This window comes from Protopterus annectens, chromosome 3.part0, assembly GCF_019279795.1.
Source record: "Protopterus annectens isolate FY-2018-M chromosome 3.part0, PAN1.0, whole genome shotgun sequence".
Taxonomy (NCBI): Eukaryota; Metazoa; Chordata; order Ceratodontiformes; family Protopteridae; genus Protopterus; species Protopterus annectens.
In genome coordinates this window covers 1,326,873,557-1,326,897,659 of record NC_056731.1, presented here as the reverse complement: position 1 = coordinate 1,326,897,659, position 24,103 = coordinate 1,326,873,557, and positions in this window count along the sequence as shown.

The window sequence follows — 24,103 nt, the reverse complement described above, 5'->3', positions numbered from 1 at the left end:
GCACTTGGAATTTTGAGTTCTGACATTTCAACAGGGAGCCAGACAGCACATGTGTTTATTTGTAGTTTGGATAAAAGTTAAGACAATCACTCGTAAATACAATTTTAACTTTAATTTTAATGCTCATCTATTTTATGATTTCAGAGAAAAAGTTAAATGCATCACTATTACTTGACAGATGTGGTCCTTAAACAGCTGTTTGGAGACACCTTTGCTGACCAGGTTCCCTGTTTATTCATTTTTTTAATATGACGTAACAGATGATAACCCTTCTGTTTTAGGTATGAATAGGAAGGTTTATGAAATGCACAATTTGTCATGTGCTGCACAGCAATGTTCATCTTTGGAATTAATGATGCTTATTTACCAAACTATGTGCATTTGTATGCATGAGGTTCAAGGCATTTTTGTGTTTGTAAATATGGTAGAGTTTCATAGGATGTTAGAGGTCAAAGCATGTAGTTTTGATAGTGTTGGCCCAGGATGTGAACTGATGTCTTCAAGAAGTATAATAACTAGTAAATCCACAAAGTGCAGAAGGAGTGAATCCGGAGTTGATCAAAGCCGATTTATTAAATAAAAGTCCAGAAGCGCGCCAAAAATACACAATAAATCATAAACGCCTATTATAGTCCACAAAGCGTTTTTGTCTTATACTATAGACTTCATCAGATGAATAACAGTTCTGTTAATGAACCCTTTATATACTGTTTTTAATTACATAATCAAACAATTAGCATGTATTTTCTATCTTTCTATTTTTATCCCTTTTCTATGTATGACTTCCTTAGAGAGACAGAGGTTTTAAACACTTTAATTTATTTAATAGTTAGTCCTATTACATGCTAATTGTTTGATTATGTAATTAAAAACAGCATATAAAGGGTTCATTAACAGAACTGTTATTCATCTGATGAAGTTTATAGTATAAGACGAAAATGCTTTGTGGACTATAATAGGCGTTTATGATTTATTGTGTATTTTTGGCGTGCTTCCGGACTTTTATTTAATAAATCGGCTTTGACCAACTCCGGAGTCACTCCTTCTGCACTTTGTGGATTTATTAGTTGTTTTTGTGCAGAGCTCACAGTATATTCTGCATTCTTAAGTATAATAACTAGAATTATTTCATTTTACATTTTAATAGGATAAACACATTTGTTTGGTGACCTTTTCCAGGAATGACCTGGAATAACTGGCAGAAGGTTAAATTAAAATATAGGAGGGACAGGATGATATTCATTGCTTACATCATACAGTATTGCATACATACGGCATGAAATGTATCTGATAGAGAAGAAACAAAGTAATAATATGTTGCTTACATTATACAGTGTTGTGTGCACATTGTGCAGGCTATATCTCAAAAGATTATGCAATACAAAAAGAATGCATAAGATGTAAAGGCTTATGGAAATATTTTAACATACAGAGTGTGTAATTTTTCATACATCCTTTCTGGTACCTAGAGTTCAACAATATTTCTGAAATTTTGATTAGATGAGAAGGTGGAACAGGTATGAGAGAAAGAGGGCAGACTGAAAGTTCATCTAGTGAAGGATGCATGGAAATAGTGAGTAAATATAGGAGGGATAGGATGATATTTATAAAGTAAAACATTAGACAGAATTACCAAGCAAGGGAGAGGTAAAACAGTTAGAACAGAATTTGAGTGGTAGACCATAGTTTGAAAAAGCTTAGAGTAGCTAGAGTCTAGAAAAGTGTTCTTACTGTAGGATATTATCTAGAATATAACCTATAGCAGCAGTTCCTAACCTTTTTTGATTTGCATACCGCTTGGCAGTCCATTTCCCTGAATCAGTACCCCTCCTATTTTTGTAATTTATAATAGTTGCTTTTATGTCCAAAGTATGGGTTGTAACTAATACATAATAAAAAAAAAATCTAATATTAAATTGGACAAAGAATTCATATATATATAGGTCCACTTTGTCATTTTGAAACTTCAAAACCTCGAACATCACAATCCCAAGGTTCAGATGCTCAAAGTTTTGAAATCTCAAAACTGAACAATTGAGATCACCTGCAGTGTGGAATGGTAACTTAAACATTTTCTTCACTGTAGTGGGATCTCGGAGTCGGTATATTTAAGTAGCAGGGTGTGTGCGGGGGGTGCAGCCCCCCACATTGGGGGTGCAGGGGGGCTTGCCCCCTGCAAAAATGTGAATACTAACATTTTATTCGAACATGTGAACCTCAGGATTTTGATGTTCGAGATTTTGAAGTTTGGAAATTACAAACTGGACCCATACACACACACACACACACATATGTATACATATATATATATATATATATATATATATATATATACAAATTTCACAAGATAAATATAAATAAGTTATAAAGTTAACATACAACTAACATCAAAATGTCTGTGCCTTTGAAACTCACATTCACTGAATCAGCATTGAAACCCATATTCAAAGAAAATGCATCTGGCTAGTGGCGGATTATAATTAACTTTGGGCAGTTTTCAAATCAGTCAATATGCACAATCTTAGAGGTTGCTGATAACAAACAACTTTATATTTCCGAGCGCATGTTCACCCAAAAGGCATACAACATTCCACCATTATTTTAAAAAAAAAATAAATCAAACATGTCTGTTGCCAAACAAAAGTTATTAAAATAATTTAATTATGAACATATATCTCTATTAAATTTCTAAGCTAAGCATCACATGTATCTTAGCAAATACTACAAATCAAGTCTGGAAAGGACTCTTTGATTTGCATACACCAAGTGCAATGCAGAATCCAACATGTCTGCAATAATAACAAAAAGGAGTCTAGATACAGAGTTACTTAGCGCCTATCAAATCTTCCTTAGACCTCTTATCACTTGCAAGGGAAAGACCTCACATCAACCAGAAATCAAAGGGTAATTCCCAACAAATTATTAGGTTGTTGTTGTTGTTGTTTCTTTAGTCTTTTCCCAGTTAGGGGTCACTACAGCGGAACTCCGGTCCGCTAATGACTGGCAGTTGATTTTTACATGCTGAGTTGCCGACCCTGACGCACAACCTTCAACGAAGGTACGCCCATTCACGCATGTCTCCACACAGTCATATGATTTTTTGCACCTGCTATTACAAAAAAGTAAAAGAACTGTATCACAATAAATACCAACCACATCCAGGTCCATACACATGTTATAAACTAGTTGCCTTCCAAGAAGTTAATTCACTTGGTCTCCATGTATCAGCTAAGAGCAAGTTTCCTTTCCCCGCAAGGTCACTTGTATGATTTTCAAGTACTATGCCATTGATTCTGCTAAGTTCTTACTTTTTACAAGCATAGCTCTCAAACTTCCATCTCCAAAATGAGGAACATCAGTCGTGATAATGTGGGACAAATGGGCAAAATGTGAAACACGTCATAATGGCTTACTAGCAACTTAACTAGGAAGCTCACAGTATGGTTAAATGTGCTATTATACTTATAAAAAGTGTTTTTGATGAACTAATATGATTCAGTGCTATTTACCATTGATATCAGTTAAAATATTCATAATAATGAATGTATGACACATCCTTTCAATATTGGAGTACGAGGAGCATGACCATTTTAAGACCCAAAATGAGAAACATTCCTCATAAAGAGGTACACTTGAGAGGTACTTACAGGCATCTGTCCCTATTATTTTGGGCTTCATCCAGATTTCTTGCTCTAAAGAGGTTGAGAGGTATGCAACAAGTTGCATTAAAACGTACTGCCAATTATGAAGAAGCATGTTTGCCAGGCAGTACAATATTAACTGATAAATGGGAAGCATGTCTGGACATTCAGGACAGTTACCTGCACCTGGTAGTGTATCACTCACAGATCTTTGTCTATCCTTGAAATAACACAGTACAGTGGTTCAGGCACATGTGCAGAAACTCAGAAGACTAACTAGTGAAGATGATTTGGGACAGACAATAAAAAGACCAGTGGAAACAAGGGTGTCGAGCATAGAGATGGATGGATTATGTGAGAGAAGATCTGTGACAATCAGGCACAACTGTCAAAGAAGGCATTAAATCGAGATAGATGGCAACAGTTGAAATGACACCCTGACCCCACGAAGAAAATTGGGAAAAGGGGAGTAGATGATTATTGTGCTTCCTGTGCTGAGCCTGAAAATGATCCACATGGATGAGAATTCTACCCTAGTTAACAAATAAAAACATAAAATAATAAAAAATTAGGGCTCCCATTCCCCATTTAAGTAACCACCACCAACAGTTTCAGACTACAGCAGGTAATACAGGAAGTGTATCTCTCAAACTCTTATCTTAAGAATCAGAGACATAGCCAGGTCCCCAGTAAGACTTCCCACTGGCACAGCTATAGGGTCCAGATCTCCACCTAGCTGGGCAAGCTAAAATCTCCAGCACCCTCTATGTCCAGCCAGTGCTTCATGTCCCTGCCCAAGTAGCTGACACACACACACACACACACACACACACACACACACACACACGCTTTGAGATAAGAGTTTATACAACCACACAGACACTTCTGGGGAAGGCTGGCACAGGTTCTCCAGCTGTGCCCCTTTTACCCAGACTAAACCATAGTACCAGCTGCCACCACCCAGCTAATATTATCAGCTACCCAAAGCCCTTAAAGGGTGTCCAATTATTACTGTGCAATATTATTATCCAATTGGTAAGTGTGACTAATCAGTCAAGGCTTATTAGAGTGACCTGGTACAGGATCCTTACATACATGCAATGTACTCTTAGAGCTTAACTTATCTCTACACAAAACCAGCCACAGTCAAAAGGTTTTAAAATATTTAATAATAAATAATTAAAACCACAAGACAATACATTCTACTACACAGCCAGTGCTGGTCAAGAGTTCAGAATCACACAGAAATATTTAAAATAAACCAGTAGTACAGTTCTGACATCACAGAAAAACACTTAGCCTAAACTTTCTAATTTCTAGCTCTCTAAATGAAAACACAAGTCTAAGATAGCTTACATAAGACAACAGGCAGAGTGCTGATGAGTTGGATGATCTAGACAAAAAATGCTCCATGCCTTCTGATTCTCTTTGTTTAAATTGCTACGGCAGTTCTGATAAAACATTACATCATTTCACACTTTCCTGGTGTTCTCAGGCTGACAGAAACTGCATTTACATTCTTTTACACTTAGAGCAATAAAGGACATTCTACATGTAAATTCTGGTCATTAACTTTAGCCTTAAAACAATAGGCAGGAAGCCTTCATCTAGCCGGACTGGAGCTGATTTTAGATCAAAGGGTCACAACATGCTTTTGCTGGGTCAGTAGAGAGCACTGTTGCCACATTTTTGTAACAGCATTTTTTTCATTTAAGACAACAAGCCTGTGATTCACATTCATATTTACAAATGATAGAATTATGTATAAAATTCTATCTGGCTAGGCCGGCAGCCTTCACCCATCTCTACCAGTCTTCACAGTTATACTGACTTATTTTACTTCAGAAATGTACCTTAAAACCTCTTAGTGCAAGAAATATGGAACCTCATAACCTCTTGTTGCAAGCACTCTGAATACAACCTAAAATAGCAGGGTACAAAGACCGAAAAATAGGGACAGATTTTAAATATTGCTTTTATAAACTTAGAAAATTGCTAGATGAAAAGGATTTGTGTTATCCTGCAATTTCTGAAGGATATGTAGTCTGAAACTCAAATGTAAGTCATGCATGGTGGCAAACTAAATTCAGTCAAGTTCACCCTTCCCGGTGCCAACACTGCAATCACGGGTTCTGAACACTAGTCAAGCTAAGTAAAGAAATACAAAAAAAAAACAGACTAACTATTCAAAAACTGCACTACTTGTCAAACAGAAGCAAAGGCACTAAGGCATTGTTTTTACCTTTCCTTTCCCATTTTTATGACCTACAAATCCTTCTATCTCTATCACTATCACACACAGTTCACACGCATGCTACAGGACCACAGCACAGGCACACAACCTTCTTCTTCCTAATCTAAACAGTAAATATGGGAATACGTTGGCACTTTTATTATCACAGAACAGACTTCTCGCATGCGAGAAGTAAGTCCTATGATAGTGAAAGTGCCTTTGGCAGGAATTTTTTTTATATTAAAAAAACTTTACCGCCATCGCTAATTTTTTCCCTTTGTACTCCTAACTGACCAAGCACGTACCCCTGGGGGTACGCATACCCCAGGTTGGGAATAGCTGACCTATAGCATCAAAGCAAGTGAACTTACTTCCTTGATGAAGATGGTTTATGAGGAGGATTTTAAACATGTTGGTGTATGTGTGTAGATGTATCTGTATGCATGGTTCCACTTCATAATCTCGAAATACTGAAATCTTGAATTTCAGCATTTAGAGACCATAAAGCCGAAACCATACAAAACCAAAACTTCATAAACCCGAAACCATAAATCCCAAACACACAGCATACACCACACCACACACAAACCACATCACACCACAAAACAAACACAACAAAACAAAACACCAGACATGCACATACCTACACTACATGAAAGCAGGTGGTCAAGCCCCACTGCACCCCCTACGTGGGGGGCTGCGCCCCCACACACCCCCTACTTATATATACTAACTCCGAGATCAAACAAACAGTAACAGATAGTACACTCACACCCAGACATTCCACAGCCCCTCGCATGCACACACACAAACACACACACACACACACACACACACACACACATACACACACACACACACACACACACACACACACACACATACACACACACACAAACACCAACACATCCAAAAATTACACACTCATATGTTAACATACCTACTCTAACCCACACATACAACTTGCAATCTAATATACACTTAAAATCCCACCCAAAACCCTTATAAAACACTCACTTACCTTACACTCCACGTAAATCCATACAAAACATCAAACATCCAACGTAAACACCACACATCACGTAACGCAAAGCCAAAACCGCAAATTCGAGATATTTGAATTTGCGATTATGTACTTTCCACATTTTAAAAATTTGGCTTTATGGTCTCGAAATGCTGAAATTCGAGATTTCAGCATTTCCAGATTATAAAGTGGAACCATATGTGTATATATATATATATATATATATATATATATATATATATATATATATATATCTATATATATATATATATATATATATATATACACATATATGTAACTATATTTCACTACATCACTGACTCACAAAATCAGCATACACTGCATTGTTTTATGCATGGGGTAAGCCTCCCTCCACCTTCCATGTGGAGGCTATGCTCTCCACACCATCTGCTTAGTAAATATACCAACTCCTGGACTACAAAACTGTAGGGGAAGGTCAAAATCTCACTTCCCAATTTGTAGCGATCCTACAAAACAAATGCTTAAATTCTGTGATGAGCTGTTAGTTCAACAAAACAATCCTATTTAAAGCTTCAGTGTAATCAACAAATGATCAAACACATATAAATCTATATTTATATCTAGATATAGATATACCATATATATATATATATATATATATATACATATATATGGTGGTGGGGGCAGAAAATGCTTATTCTAGGTGATAGTCATAATTTTGATGATCTTCCCATATTCTAATGCTTTAGATTTTTTGTACAATACTTAACATTTTTTTAAAGAAAGTATAACCATGTGAGCTTTAGAGTTCAATAAGAAAAAGAATGTACACATCTCAAGCTGCAAGGTGCAGAGCTTTTATACATAAACTATGCAGGTGTAAATTAAATTCTGGCTTTTATTACATAAAATGTCCAGCAATAAATATAATGACATTTATGTAGCTGGTTATAAAATGCACAGTGTCTATTATTTATTACTGTGTTTGGATAAGGAACCAGGCAGTAAAAGCAGTAGTAGGAATTGATTTTGTCAGTAACTAACTGAGCCAGTCAGATGTGAACAAATGCAATTGTTTTGCCCAGAGACTAGTGTCAGAGTAGGAGGCATGTACCAAAGCTAGTGTTATTGATATCTAGGTTGGTTTGGAAAGCTGCATTTCTGTACACTGGACACTACCATAGAGCAAGACAAAACCATAATCCTCATATAGTGTGATGCAGCTTCTATATGCGAAAATGCAGCTGTAACTAAGTGTGATATATATAAGCTGCACTGCAGGGAGTGATGAGAAATTTGCAGCACTGATTTATACTTCATCATTTTCTATAATGCTTTGTGGCTCATGTTTTCAATATTTTTCAGTTACTTCAGTATTATGTTTGCAGAATCTCCAATGCAAGAATCTTGCCACATTATTATGCCTTTCATTATACAGTCCTTTTGCCATTAGTATATTACAACCAGAAATAACATGTGAGACTGTTTCCAATTCTGTTTTACAAAGCCTCCATTTGTTTGTTTCTCCCACATGTTTAATTTACTTTGTAAACCAGCATGTATGTTGTCCATTATCTTGGGCCACCAATATTAGCCTTTCATCTTTTGGTTTAAATTCACCTCTCTTTAACCATTCCTGCATTTGATCCTGACCAACATGAGGTTGTTCCAATAGTTTTCTGTACTTGCAACTATATTTATGCATTTTTCACATTCTTGCCTTCTCATTTGATCCTTCGCCTTAACTACTTTCTGTTGCTTTTGAGGTCAGATTTTCATCTACTTCTGGTTTGATTTCCATTCCAGCTTGACACTGATCTGCTTCTGTTAAGCAGAGAAGTCATCTTAGACTTATTCTTCTCATGTCTTAAAATAATTAATTTTAGTCTTCTAAAATAGTCCTTATTAAGTTTTATTCACATTTGTACATGTTGTATTCTTGATCCTTCATCAATTCGGGTGGGAGGATGGTGTAATGGTTAAGGTGTTTACCTTACAAACACAAGGTGCAGGGTTTGATTCTCACAAGGGGTAATTGGCTAGGCTTGAAATGACCCACAAGGGTAGTTAGCCTAGTACTAATCTATGAACCTATTCCCATATATTTACACACTCCCTCTTGCTCAAGTTCTTTTATATCACATTCCTGTCCCAAACTAATGTTTTCTTGGTGCTGCAGTTTTCCTGCTTTGAAGGTTGCTTTTGCGCACTTATCAAGATCAAATGACATTCTCATATCATTGAAAAAAGTTTTGGCAACTTGGAGTTGTGCTTTCATTTCCTCATCTGGTGAACTATACAGTTTTAAATCATCCACAAAAAGATTAGAAGTCTTTTTACTTTGTTATTTTCTGGGAGCCAGATTGTAGCCATGATCTACTTAAGTAGACAGCTAAATGGGTTAAGGGCAAGACAAAAGAGCAGCAGTGACAAAGAGTCACCCTGGAATATATCTCTTTGGATTTTTTTCCTGGAATAATAATTTGTCCTTTATCATGGCTCAACTGCAAAGTGGTTTGTCACTGTTTCATGGTCACTGAATGTAACTGATCACTGTAAGGTGTCTCTTGTACATTTTTAGGCATTCTTGTATCAATGAATGTGGGATACTGTCAAATGCTTTTTTGTAGTCTATCCATGTCATATTTAGATTCTTCCCCTTTTTACAGTTCTCCAATATGACTATGATACCTTGTTTCATATGACTTTCTTTTGTTACTCTTTTGTTCTGCTGCTATGACTGAATTTTCTTCTAAATGACTGCAAACTCTGTCTGCATCAATTCCAGTGTATAGTTTATACATTGTTGGAAGACAAGTTATTGGTCTATATAGTTTTTAGGCTTGCTTACAGGTTCGCTCTTAAATAGGAGTATTGTATTTTCTGTTGTTTACCAGACTGGTGTCTGTTTGGGGTGTGCATTTAAATAGTTCTTACTCATGGCTAAATTTTCATGTAGAAATGTTAATAATTTTAGCCAGAAGTTAGGTATTGCAGCTAGACCTGGGGTTCTCTAATTAGGAGTTTTTCCTAATGTTGTTTCAGTCTCTCTGGCTGTTACTTCATCTATGTGAATTTTGTCATGCTACTGTAAACACTTGTGGTTGTTTGTCTGTCGGCTTTTTCCCGGTAAGGGGTCGCCACAGCAGAACTCCGGTCCGCTAATGAATGGCAGTAGATTTTTACAAAATGCCGAAGTGCCAGCTCGACACCCAACCTTCAACGAAGGCATGCCCATTTACGCATGCATGTCTTTCGAATGTTATCCAACCGCGGGGAGGACATGCAGACTCCACACAGAAGGCACTCCCAAGCCACGCTGAGAATCGAACGGGAGAACCTCTTGCTGTGAGGTAACAATGCTACCGCCGTACCACCGTGGCATTATGCTACTGTAAACACTAATAAATAATATTTTCTTATGATAATGAAAATCCATAGAACTAACCTATAGTACAGTATTAGCTTTTCTGTATAGCAGAGGGTCAATGGGAACTAGCCTTTCCAAAATAATTCAGTTTTAAGACTGACGAAAACTTGCCTGTAAGGAATTCCAATTTATTTAGTATATCTGGATAGCAAAAAGGTTTTCAACACAATTCTTCGCAAAGGTCTGGAGAGGAAACCAAAGGGTAAGAGTCTAACAACCAGCTTAGTGGCGTGGATAAAGAATTATCTTACTAATGTGAGACAAAAAGTGGATGCTGTGAAGCAATATCAGGTCTCCTCTTAAAAGAGGCCATTGGCCTAGTGGTACTAACCCAGTCAATAAAGTGCAAATAAAAGTATTATAAATAAATACATATCAAGCAATGAACCCATAACCAGCGAACACCCACAGAGTTTGCTGCTGGCATTGTCTATATTCAACAGATTTTTTTCAGACTTCACACTGTGACTAGAAATTGCATCAAACTTTTTATTGTTATTTTTTGTTGAATAGCAGTAAATAATATAACAAAATCAGACAATTCTGAAATATTTATATAAGGAAAGTATAAAATATTATTAAAGAAAGAGATGAACTTTACCAATAAACTTAAAGAGAAAGTAAAGACAGTGATTATGTTTCATGTTGTCCTTCTACCCTTCAAAACCATATACTTACCTTACATAAAAGGAATATGTTTAGTTTATGGTTCATAAGCAGTAGACAGAGTTCATGTATTGGGACTGGTAAATGTATTGTCCCATTATGAAAAGGTGTATTCAAATAGTTACAGCATTATGGTGCTTTCAGCCCAAAAACAGCATGGATGCAAGGATTATTTAGAAATCTTTATGGCTTTATTGAGGAAAAAAGTGTTTTAGTTTTAATTCTATCAGCATTATTGAAATACTAGATTGCTACACACTGGCCATACTGAAAACCAATTGTAACTGACTACCTTTTAAGCATTTTGAGGAAATACGTAAAAAATATGAAACTCAAATCAAAAATTGAAGAAAATTGTTATATAACCTGTTTGAGATCATTGATTACAATAGGATTAGAGATAAATGAAAAAACTGACAGCCTTATCTAAACTTAATATAACTTGCAGATGAGAAGTTAAGTGGTATCTGAGGGTTGTGTTTGAGAAACAGCAGATATGTCAGTTAACAACAGTGATCCTCAGGCATATGGAGAAGGGAGACAATATTGGTGTTCCTTTACTTCCCAGTCTAAATCATACTTTCCAGTATGACATTGTAGTGGTAAGAGACATTATAATATTGGAGCATGCTGCCAGACTTGCAGACATTTGAGAGGCTAACATTATCAGTACTAAGAGAAAGGTCTGAAGGTTGCAGAAGAATCGTGGAAAAATGCTTATGCATTATGCAGAAGTTAAAAATGAAGAAAGAAAGAGTGTCAAGGAAGGCTACAGCGACGTTTAAAAGAATGAAGCATTTAACACTGAAAGGGGAGATCAATATTTTTCTTTACATTGTTTAGTTGTGAAAGAAAAATGGTAAAACCAACAACTATATTTCTAGGACAGGGCAGTGTTACACATTTGAGTGCCTTTAAGAAAGTAATCTGTAAATGAGTATATTACTTCTGTTTCTGCTAAAGAGAGTCTATGAGGCAGATATTCCAAAGTGGACAACCAACTGTTTAGGGAAGGGAAACTTGGAGTGATTAGTTGTTCCATAACAAACAGATGATGAAGGTGATTGAGCCCATCCAGTGATTATCTCTAGTGGTCAGATTGTTTGCTTCCAAATGTTAGACAGACAGACCGACAGGCAGAGTCTTTAAGTCTGAGACCATTAATAGTTATTAGCAACCTTTCACAAAGCATGGCTTGATAATAGTATAGTTCCCGGTGATTTGAATGTGGTTGTATGGTTTCCACTGCTTAAGCTATACTCAAGAAATAAGCAAGGTAATAAAACAAAAGTGAGCTCTGACATTATTAATGAGGAAAAGCAGAGAGTTTCTTAATGTTTTGTCTCCATAGGCCTTCTATTAGGTTGCATTCTAACTTCAGTTGCGATATTAACTTTTTAATAACATCATATTACAGACAGAACAAACAATTGTTGATATCTTTAGTACTGCAAGTGTTTTGTAGAAGTGTCAGTTGATCAGTCTTTCAAGCTTTATTTACATGATCATTGAACTAGTCACAATGGCATAATAAAATATATCATCATCATCAACAACTTTTTCCCAGTTCTAATATGGGTTAAGGGTGTCACATCAATTGTCAATACTTCTTTTGATCAGAACCACTATGTTACCTTCTTTGACAGTCATACCAAGGTGTCGCAGGTCTTCCCTCATATAATCTGTCCATCCATCCATCCATCCATCCATGCATCCATCCAACCCTTGGCTGGACATTCACATCTCCTCCTGCTTTTCCTTTCTCTGCCAAACCTGCTTTGCTAAACCATCTTGCCTTTTGCATTTCTGCGCATGATTGAACTACTTCAATCTGTTCTTCCTGACCTTTTCTGCAACTGAAGATACTCTGCCTTCTGCTCTGATGTCTTCATTTCTTCATCCCAGTGTGTGTGTATTATACTGCCCATCTCAGACTCATCATCTTCATCACTTTATGCTTCCTCAGCTACTCTCTCTTCACTACCCAGGTTTCTATTTCATGAAGAAACACTGGTCATACCATTATTTTGCAAAGATTACTTTTCTGCTTTTTTTGTGTTCTTCTGTCATGTAAGGAAGGTCTTATATTTTACTTCAAGGGCGGTGATGCTCAAAATATAGTTAATTAGACACCAATAAGTTTTATATCAGTTATTGGAAAATGTTTGAAATATGCATATTACAATGCTTTATTAATGAGAACATATATGGACCAAAGTCTGGTGGTACACAGTATGGTTTTATTAAGGGAAGACCTACATGTTTGATGATAGAATTACTAATGTGAGAAACAAAGGCAAAGTTGGTTTGGTTATCTACCTGGATGCTTGTAAAGCATGTGACACTGTATTACATGGTCATCTAGTTCTCTGTCTGGAAAGATTAAAGGAACACCCTTATATTTTAAACTGAATTGTTAATTTTCTCAGGAAATGAGAACAATGCATTAAACTTTAGAGCACAACACCAAGATGGTTGTCATTCATTGGGGGAGTAGCCCAAAGTTCATTTTTGGGCCTAATATTGCTTAACATTGTGTTCTTACAATTACACGCATCTAGCAAATTTTGGGCATGTAAATATGCCAATAATTGAAAGGTAAGCACAGAAATAAACAGTCCTAATGATGTGTATGACTTGAATGAATACTTGAAAATCTACATGAATGGACCAATAAAATGGGATTTGCGTTCAACTATAATAAATGTAAAGTAATACAATTTAGAGAATATTGGAAAGTAAAGATAATGATTGTGGGGGGGGGGGTCTTTAAACTGTTAAGCAGGTTTAGGGCCTTGGTACAATTATAAGTAACGAACTTGCATTTAAGTTTATATACAAGATGTTAAAACAAAAGCTTTAAGAAAGATGGGACTAATTCTAAGTACAGTAGACACAAGACAACTGAAAGTTCTAAAATTTCTTTTTGCAATTATAATTAGGCCCATTATTGAGTATAATTTAATTTTCTGTCCTCTATCACTGTTTGATATAACATTGGTTGAGTTAGTTCAAAGATGTTTTACTAAAAAATAAAGTATATTAAAAATGTAACATTTTACTAAAATAATTAAATGTGTTAAAATGTATCATATGAAGATCGAGTTAAACATATTAACTTTTGCAGTATTATAGAATAGTGAGAGAAAATTATGTTGAGCACTTAAGGCTACTATGGATAAGGAAGTAAGGATCAATCTGGATTTAACATTAAAAGAATAATATCATGGAATAAGAGCTATGGGACCTACTTACAGAACAAATCATAATAACATTTTGAAGAGGGTTAAATGTATTACTCGGTGTGTCCCTAAATTGTGGAATTTATTGCTGTGTGGATTAGAGAATATGACTTACTGGATAAGATTAAGAAGCAGCTTGATGACTATATAGGGTTTAATAATATAAATAGAATATGAAGAAGGCTGCTCTGTTAAAGGTCTAACTGACCATTAGCAATGGGGTGCTACCTATGTAACTGCTCATGATACTTGATGTCAGTTAACTGCAGCATCTCTTATACTGGGTCTATATCAGAACATCGAAGTTTTAAAACATTGAATGTTCTAATATCGACCTGTTTTAATCGAACGTAAAAATAGCGAAGCTGCAGAACACCAAATTCTTTCCTAGGGAAAATATTTGGTTGGACGGTTCTGTGGCTTCACTATTTTCAGCACTGTGGTGGAGATTTACGGGTCAGGTTCAGATAAGTGTGCAATTGTGTGGTTGTTAGGATTAGGGTGCTGGTTAGGTGAGTCAGGGTTAGGGCGTGGGTTAGGTGAATTAGGTTTGGGGCGGGTTAAGTGAGTTAGGGTTAGGGAGTGGGTTATGTGAGTGTGCGATAGTGACGGACCTTAGGGTTAGGGTTTGGGTTAAGGTAAGTGGATAGATAGTAGTGTATGTATACTTTAGTGTAGGGTTAGTTGTAGGATTATAAGTCTATGTGTGTCTATTGATGTTTTTTAGATGTGCTTGTGTTATGTGTATGTGTTTCAGAATAGCAAATTTTTTCCCAAGAAAAATATTCGCTGTTCTGAATGTTCGATATTATGTGGTTTAGATATTTTAGGTTCAATGAAATAGCATTCGTTATTTTCATCTTTCAATAACGTGATATAAATGCCTTATTCTAACTTTGACTCCTCATTCAGATTTCCTTTCTCCTCAACCACACCTCCCAGATACTTGAAGTTGTAAACCTGTTACATTATTTGCCCCTTTATCTTAATTTTCATCTTCTTCTAATTTTCCCACTTGTTGCCATGACACCTGTGTTGTCTATATTTAGTTTCATCTCATGTGCTTCACTTTGCATTTCAGTCTCTATTGTTTGCTGAAGTTTCTTTTCAAAGACTGCTTGTAGTGCAACATCATCTACATGCAGCCAGTTTGTTGGTCAGTCCCCCCTCTGACCTGTTTGCTGAACATGGTCCATCACTACTATGAACAGGAGTGGGCTCACAGCTGAATATGCTACACATGTGCTCCAACCAGTAACACTCTGTGAGTCTGATCATGGTTTGTACTTCTGTCACTGAGTCCTTGCACATAGCCTGCACTAATTCTACTAATGTTTCCTGGACATTGAGCCATAGCAGGACTGCCCAACTCACCTTTCTTAGGACTTTGTCATAGGATTCCTCCATGTATACGAATGCCCAGCTGGACAGCTTCCTTCTCTTCAGATTCTTGTCCACTACCCGCATCATTACAAAATCTGGTTTATTGTGCTGCTTCCTGAATTGAACATGAACTGCTCATTTCTCTTTTTATGGTCTGCTACTCTGCAAATTATTTGTTAATAATTTCAATTTCTGACACTTTCAAGCATATGACAAGAGTGGGATGCATCTGTACTGCTCACAGTTGTTAACATCCCCTTGCTCTTGCATAGTATGGCATTAGAATGCTTATTCTGCAGTCATCTGGAATATGCATCTCGCTCAGTAATGCAGAGGGTACCCTCAGGATCCATTTCTCCTCCAGTGTACCCAACATCCTGATCATATCTACCATGAATTCATCAGAGCCTGCTGTTTTCCCTGACTTCATTTTCCTTAAAGCACTTCCTACTTCTCCTACGTTGGGTTCTCCTTCCTCTTCCATCATAGGCTATGCATGCAGCAGTACAGCTTTTATGGGGAGGGGGGTCTTCATTCAGAAATTTCTTGAGCTACACCTTCAATCTGCTGTTGATGACATCTAGAATGATATGAGTAGATTGATTCTGAAATCCTTCATGAACTGCATTTAATGAATATATTCTTTATCTTTCATCCATTGCATTGAATGCTGATAGCTTCTTTGTGCCATCTGCTGACTCATTTTTCAAAAGCTGTAAGAGGTTGCTTTGTAGTTTGCCATTTTGCTGCTCTCCTAGATTCTTTGTTAGCCAGGCAGTATAGCTTTGGTCCACCTTTTCTGTCTCATGTATCTTCTTTCATACTATCTTTCCTTACTTTTCTCAGGAAACAGGGGTATTCAGTGATTAAAAATGCTTCTAAGACATTTTCTGAAGGAGTTACATCATAAGGCACCTCCCAAAGATAAGCACTTACATCTTACTCATGAAGCTGCCATAGTTGTGAATTACATGGGGGTCATGATGGGAGGTGTTGAATATGGAGTGTAAAGTTGTAAAACTATCATCTAACTGAAGACAGCTGTATTTCATGTGGTATATATTCTATTTGGAAACCCCTCTGATTAAATATATTGTGGAGGTCGAAGCACATCCACAGTGTATGTACTGAATATCAATCATCCTCGCAAACATGAATATATTACATGATATCAAAAGAGGAGAAATACAACTAAGGAAGTGAAGAAATGTATTGTTTTTAAAGAGTTTATATATTTAGAAGTACAGAAGAATAATTTGCATTTAGAAAACTGATCCAGACACAACCACCAGGAATGCTGTCACTTCAAGGCAATTTAGTAGAAATTCAATAAATTAAGTTTATTTCTCATTGAAAATAGAATTGCCAAGAAAACAGTAAAGGTACAGAAAACCATGTATTCATGTTACTGAGGAAAATGCATTGCAGGTATTTAATACCTTACACCAAAGCACTGCAATCCTTCTATGAGCCTTGACCTTTACCATGATTCTTTGATGGAATCTGTCCAATAAGTTCCACCACCCCCCCCCCAAGTAGGATGGGTACCATAGTACCATCAAACTACCCAAGCTATTAATGAAACTTGGATCACCTGGATCATAGTCAGGGCTTTATCCCTCTACATCACTAGTACTGCAGAATGAAGCTAACAAATGTGAATATGGTGAGTTGTATGATTTATTAAAAAGAGAGAAACAGCTTGTGATATGAGAAATGAAAAAAAGGATGGCTATTAAGAAGAGTAGACATAAGCTTATCAAAAGCTGTGAATGCATGAAAAACAGGTTAATCTACTAGTACTAGTTAAAAGAGCTGAGGTAAGGGATGTGTGAAGCAAAATTATGGTCAGAAAATTTAAAAAATAAAGTAAGAATGTATTGTAATAGTAATAGGTATGAAAAAGAGAGGCACATGAGAACATAATGTAAGGGCAATGAAACCAAGAAACAGAACATTAAAGTGGGGAAAAATATGATGCAATTGAAATTCAGCCCTGTTGTACTAGGCATAGATATACACGAGAGGAAGCTCTGCTCTGTTCTTAATCAGATGCATTATGAAAATAAATTCTTCTAACAAATAGCTCTGGTTGGTGCATCAAAGGACTTGATACATTAAAGTGTATAAATGCATCTGAGGCATTAAGATAGGAGTGCAAGTCATATTGTCAGCAAGCAAAAAATGAATATTAAGCAAAATGTAGAGTATAAGCTAGACATTAATGTATGGTGTACTGTTTTGTTTGTAGATAGTTTTGAAGTACGGAGGCTTAAAGACACTGCAAAGAGAATTTTGTACATAATGCTAACAATTCAGGACATTGACAGAACAAGTGGGTCAAAAGATATTAACATATTAATATTAAATAAAATGTATAATATCCTGTTTCAGATTATTAAATAAATACATTCTCACATTTTGGGCCATTGCCATGTGAGAAGCTAGGAAGGGTAAAGAAAATTCATCGTGTGAAATGTGCATGTGCAGCAACAATCACACAATCTCAAAGACATTTTGAATACAGTGTAGAGCCATAATACTACTACTAATAATAATAATAATATAATAATACCATTCACAACTGTGCTTTGGTTACAGACTTAAGAAATTTGCCAAGAGAATGTAGTATCAAGACAAACAAGTCTAATACTTATGATTGGGGTACATGAGATTTAAAGACAAATATTATCAGACTTCAGCACAAAACTTTTTACATTGATTAAAAGTACTCAAGGAGCACATGTATTCAATCAAATAAAGTCAGTAATTTAAAGTGGGAAAGTCCCTGTAACTGCCCCCTTTATAGGAGCTTTGTTGTTACACCCCAATTACTTTTATATTCTGACTGCAAGTTTGTTTTATCTGAAAGAAGGATCAATCATTCACATAACTGAAGAAAATACCATTTGCCTTAACCCCTTGATCTCATAGTAGAACCAACTCATAGAATTTGCAAGTAAATACCTGACCACAGTAGGTATTGACCAATAACAGAATGAATAAGCTGACAGTCAAGCAAAAATGCTTCATAAAAGTGCAAAATGAACAATTAAACAGAACAAAAAGTACTCTAAAACACAAAATTGCTGACAACCATATATTAAGTATAATTAAGTTTATTATTTTTATCTTTATATTAACAAGACTTCTACAGGTATAATACTGGAAAAAACTGAATGCTTAAAAAGTTTGGAAGCAAATTATGTGGCTTAATTCAGCCAGTAAAGTTCACGAATATCAATATTATCTTATATATCCACTATTTTTTTTTATTTTCAATGTTCATGAATGCAACACTCTGTGCTTCTTTGTTTAAGAGAGGTAAATACCTAATATGTCTAGCATTGCCGACTTCACTTAAAAATGCCTGAAACACCAGACTAGTAGTGGCTTGTATTCATGAAGGTACCATGCTGCTATTCAGCAAGCATCCTTACATAGCACTACATGGTCTTCCAGCACAAAGACATGCAGCTCTGTCAAGGTCTGACCCTACAGCCATAATGAATGCTAATGAAGCATTCTGGGGACAAAAGTATATGCTAATTAGCCATGTGGTCTCTCCCCAGATCTGCCTTCAGGAAGGCAACTACATGGTCAAGTGATTCAAAAATATGTTTGGCCATGTAGATCAGCATGGCCATTCCCACTACACTGCTGTGGCAAACATGGTCAAAATCATTTTTCTCAGCAGTACAGATTTTCACAGAATGTCCAGATTTTTGCCTGCCTCATATTTTTGGTCTGTTTTTCATAAAATTGCAGTTTTCTGGCAAATTAGTGGCAAATCATTAAGGACTGAAATTAGAAAATAAGGACAGGCATTTGATTTTCAGGCTTCATACTCTTCAGAAAATTCATGCAAATGCAGAACCTGTTATTCTATCAACTTTGTAAGTTTCTAAGAGAAATATTTAAAAATTGTTTCTATTTTTAGACCTTTATCCCACTTTTATTTATGGCTTTGTCTAGATTTCTTGCTCTAAGAGGTGGAGAGGTATGGTCAAAAGGCCATGTTCAGCTGCCGAACATGAACATGGTGGGAATAACTACTAGACATCAGGACTGAGCTTTCAAGTACCATAATGGCACCAAAAGCAAAGTGGGGGAATACAGTAGATCACCAGGGTCTGACACATATGTGCTCTAGTGGCTGTAATGGCACCAAAGAATTATGGGAAGGAAGGAACCATGGGAGGCTAGGGACAGGTACAGGGACTATGGAGTGTATGTGTGTGTGTGTGTGTGTGTGTGTGTGTGTGTGTGTGTGTGTGTGTGTGTGTGTGTGTGTGTGTGTGTGTGTGTGTATGCGCGCATGTGTGTGCGGGTTTCTGTACATATGTGAGAGAGTGACTGGAAGGAAAGAATTCCATTGTCTATATGAGCAGCAGGTTACTACTGCAATGATGGGGGCATGCATATTAGCCAATAATGAAAATCTTACTTTATCACAGCTAGAATATTTCTGAATCACAAATGGGCATGTCATGCTGGATGGGCCTTTCTAGAATGAGTCATATGGCTCAAGCTAGGAATTAATGAATTGCAGGAATATCTTTCTGTAAACATTTATTGCATTCTTTCTAATTCTTCATAGAAAATTTTGGCAGATGATATGAAACTTGGCAAACAAATGATTTGTCTTTATTTTAACACTTGTTTTTATATAATCCGTGTGCTATCTTTGCCAGTCTAAATAGTTATTTTAAAAGAAGGCTTTCTATATTTTGAAATAAAAGATGGCATTATTTTCAAACCATAGACCATGAATCAAACCTGGTTCAGAGATTGTTTCCAGATTCCAGAACTAAACGCAGAGGATGGACAAGTGTACCTAGACTGTAACACTCTCCAAAAGACAAACAATGACCACCTCTGGCAGCTTGAAAACAGCCTCAAGGATTTTGTCTGCTTAAAATGGGAAGAGACCTACCTTAACTATTGCAGGGACAAGGGACTGATCCCCAGAGGGCTGCAAATTAGAAAACAACCACTCTGCAGAAACCTTGATGAAAATTTCCATGAACAATGGAACACCATACTAAGAGAAACCAGCTTAAACTGGTCAACCTACTACTATCCCATAACAACCTGCAACAAGACAGGACTTCCCTGGACATAAAGAAGTATGAAAACATCTGCAAGAATTTCCCCAAGCATGAGGAAATGGTTAATGGAATCAGAGACATAATCTCAGTCTTTGAGACCAAAGTCAAAGAAAGAAAACTTAAAAAGATCAAAAGAAACTACAAATATACCATCCAGCTACATAAATTGGAAAAAGAAGGAACCTTCCCCAACCAAAGGGACAATCAAAATGATATCCCCCTCACACCACAGCAGGATTTTCAGATTGGCCAAGAAACTCTGGCACCAGACCTGAGGTCAACACAAGAAGGGTCACACCCGGAACAACAGACCCCCCTGGAAACACACCAGGAAGAACACCAGATTGATTACAGCACAGAGGCTGAAGGGCAATCAGAATCCATTTCCACAAGGATCTCATTCTCAGGAACATTGCCTACCTCAATCCTTGTCATCCTCCAAGAATCAATACCAGCAGAGAGAGAGGACCTGCAAGGGCAAAAGAGACTTACAACCCCTGTGGCACTCTCCAGAAGGGCACCCTGCCCCACAGGGGAGACGCACCAGGGAGAAACAGCAAGTGAACCAACAGAAATAAGGAACCACTCCCAGATCCCACTCAGTGACACTGAACTGAGGGTCCTAAGAAAAGAACTCATCTTCATTTCACAGCAGAGGGGGAGCCTGGTGCACACGGTCATTGATTTAAGACTATTTACTAAGAAATTACAATTAAAACTATATTTCCACAATAACAAGAAAGACGATGCAGAGCTGACCACCACAGTAAGATCTGTATCCTGGAGAAGACCAAGCAATTTCTACCCTACCACCCCCACCCAACCAAGTGACTGCCACAGTTCAAAAAATGTGAATCATACCTCAGAAAAATCTTCAAAAAACCTGCAAAGAAAAGACTATTCAACATCAGCCAAGAGGAGAAAAAAAGCCTTAAGACAAAATACAGAGAGTCATGAAAGCTGATAAAGACGGGGGCATTATGGTCGCTGATACAGATATCCACAACCAAAAAATCCTGAACCTACTTAGAGATAATCAGTACTACCACAACACCATTCTTGGAGAAGTCACTGAGGCATATGACCAAATCACCGCTGAGATTACAACCTCTATGAGGAGTGACTGATCAGTGAAAAACTGGCATATTTTCTAATGGTCCAATTACCGAGGCTACCTCATTTTTTCAGATTCCCCAAACCTCACAAAAATTTGACCAACCCTCCATACAGGCCAGTGGTAGCAAATGGTGGTTCCATCATGGAACCCATTGCGATATACTTGGACTACAACATCAAATCCTTGGCAGAGAACAATCCTTCATTTGTGCTAGATTCCATGAACTTCCTCCAGAAAATCAAGAACATCCTAGTCAACAATGATGATTTTTAGTCACCATCGATGCTGAGTCCCTCTACACAGTACTTTCCCACAAATACTGTATTCAGGTTATGATTGAAGCATACCACTGGGCTTTTTCAGCTTTACCTGGTAAAACTGATGTCTTCGGATGTCTATTAACAATTCTACTAGCAAACAATGACTTCAGATTCAATGAGTGCATATTCAAATAGACCACCGGCATAGTGATGGGGGTAGCTATGGCCCCGAGCTTGGCAAACACAGCTCTGGGGAAATGAGAAGCTGAGAACATATGCAACTCTCCCTATTTTCAATATATGGGATGCTATTTCTGCTATATAGATGATATCTTTATCATTCAGAACAGCATCCTCAGCATGCTCAACAGTTTCATCTACCACATTATTGTTTTGTCAAACTTCCTCCGTTTCATGACAAAATACAATCAGGACAAGATTGAATTCCTTGATCTGATGGTAAGCAAAACCCCAGGCACCGAACTAAAGCATGACCTGTACCACAGGACAACAAGAGTAAATCTTTCACTCCACACACAGAGTATGCACCTCCCACAGGCTTAAAAGAAATGTTATTAAGTCTGAGGGGCTCAGAATAACAAGTGTCAAAAGAACTAGAAGATTTCACAAGGAACATTACCAACCTTGAAAAAGACTTCCTAGCAAGGGGTTACTCCAACAGACTACTTAAGGACAATCTAACACCCATTATCCTAAAAAAGACTAGTGGTGAACTAAGGACATTCCTTGCATACAGAAACCCACACCTGACCACCTGAAGATTGAACAATGGCAAATGGGACTGTACCATGATATGAAAGTACTAATTGGACTACCAGGAAATCATCAAGGTCATACTGGACAACTGGTCTGTCATCAAAGACAACAGGGCTATTGGACATGTATTCTCACACAGAACGAACTTCACCCCCAGGAAATGTAGGAACATCAGAGACTACCTTGAGAGAACAGAGCCAGTACCCACTACAGTAGGAGCAACTTTCCCCTGCAGTGACCCTCTCTGTACCTACTGTAGCTACATGAACCAAAACACCATCTTCTACTGTCCCAGTAACCACATTGACTTCCACTCGTGGTTTAGGGGTAACTGCAATACCAAAGGTGTTTTATATAGGGCACAGTGCACCAGGTGCAAAGTCTTCTATGTGGGAATGACTGTCAATAAGTTAAAGTCAAGAGTAGCAAAACACCTACACAAGCTACAACACCTCAACCTTTCAAACCCTCTAGCTGTGCATGCTAAGCACAACACAGGACACAACATTTTCAAATTCCACATCCTTGACTATATTCCCAATACCCCATTGAATGGTAATCTCAATGATTTACTGGAGAAATAGGAACTGATATGGCAGATTCAACTAATGGCCCAGAAGAAACCAGGACTGAATACCACAGAGTCTATTGTATGATCCTCAAACTCAGAAAACTTGACCAGAAGAAATACCACTAAGGATTAAAACAAGACAATTAGCACACTTTTTGTTTCCACAGTACTGACATCAAAGGATTAATTGGGACTTTATGATTTTCTCTGCTTCTGATTATTATTTGTTCTTCACAGTACTTTTCTCCTAGATCTAGTTTGGACTGGTTGACCTAATTCAAACTATTTCTCTGTCACCCTCTTACAATGTGGCTAAATGTGTTTTTTCATGCTTTTTCTTGTTACATTTTTTCCTGGTATATTTTGTTTTACTTATTCTTGGTTATTTTCATGTTTAGATTTAGGTTTATGTTAGCATTATTATGGTTATTTATAGCACCTTTCTATTTCTATTTCTCCCTTTTATGAAACTCATAAATATCTTTTCCTGTTTTTTCTTTGTGGTTTTATAAAAAAAAGTTTCCATTATAAACCTGTTTAAAGTCACGATTGCTCAAACTATTGAGCCTATCCCCAGTTAAAGTATCTTTGCATCCCTGATGAAGATATTCGAAAGTGCCGCAACTTTAGTGTTGGTAGCTACCACCAATAACCATTTGTCTCGTT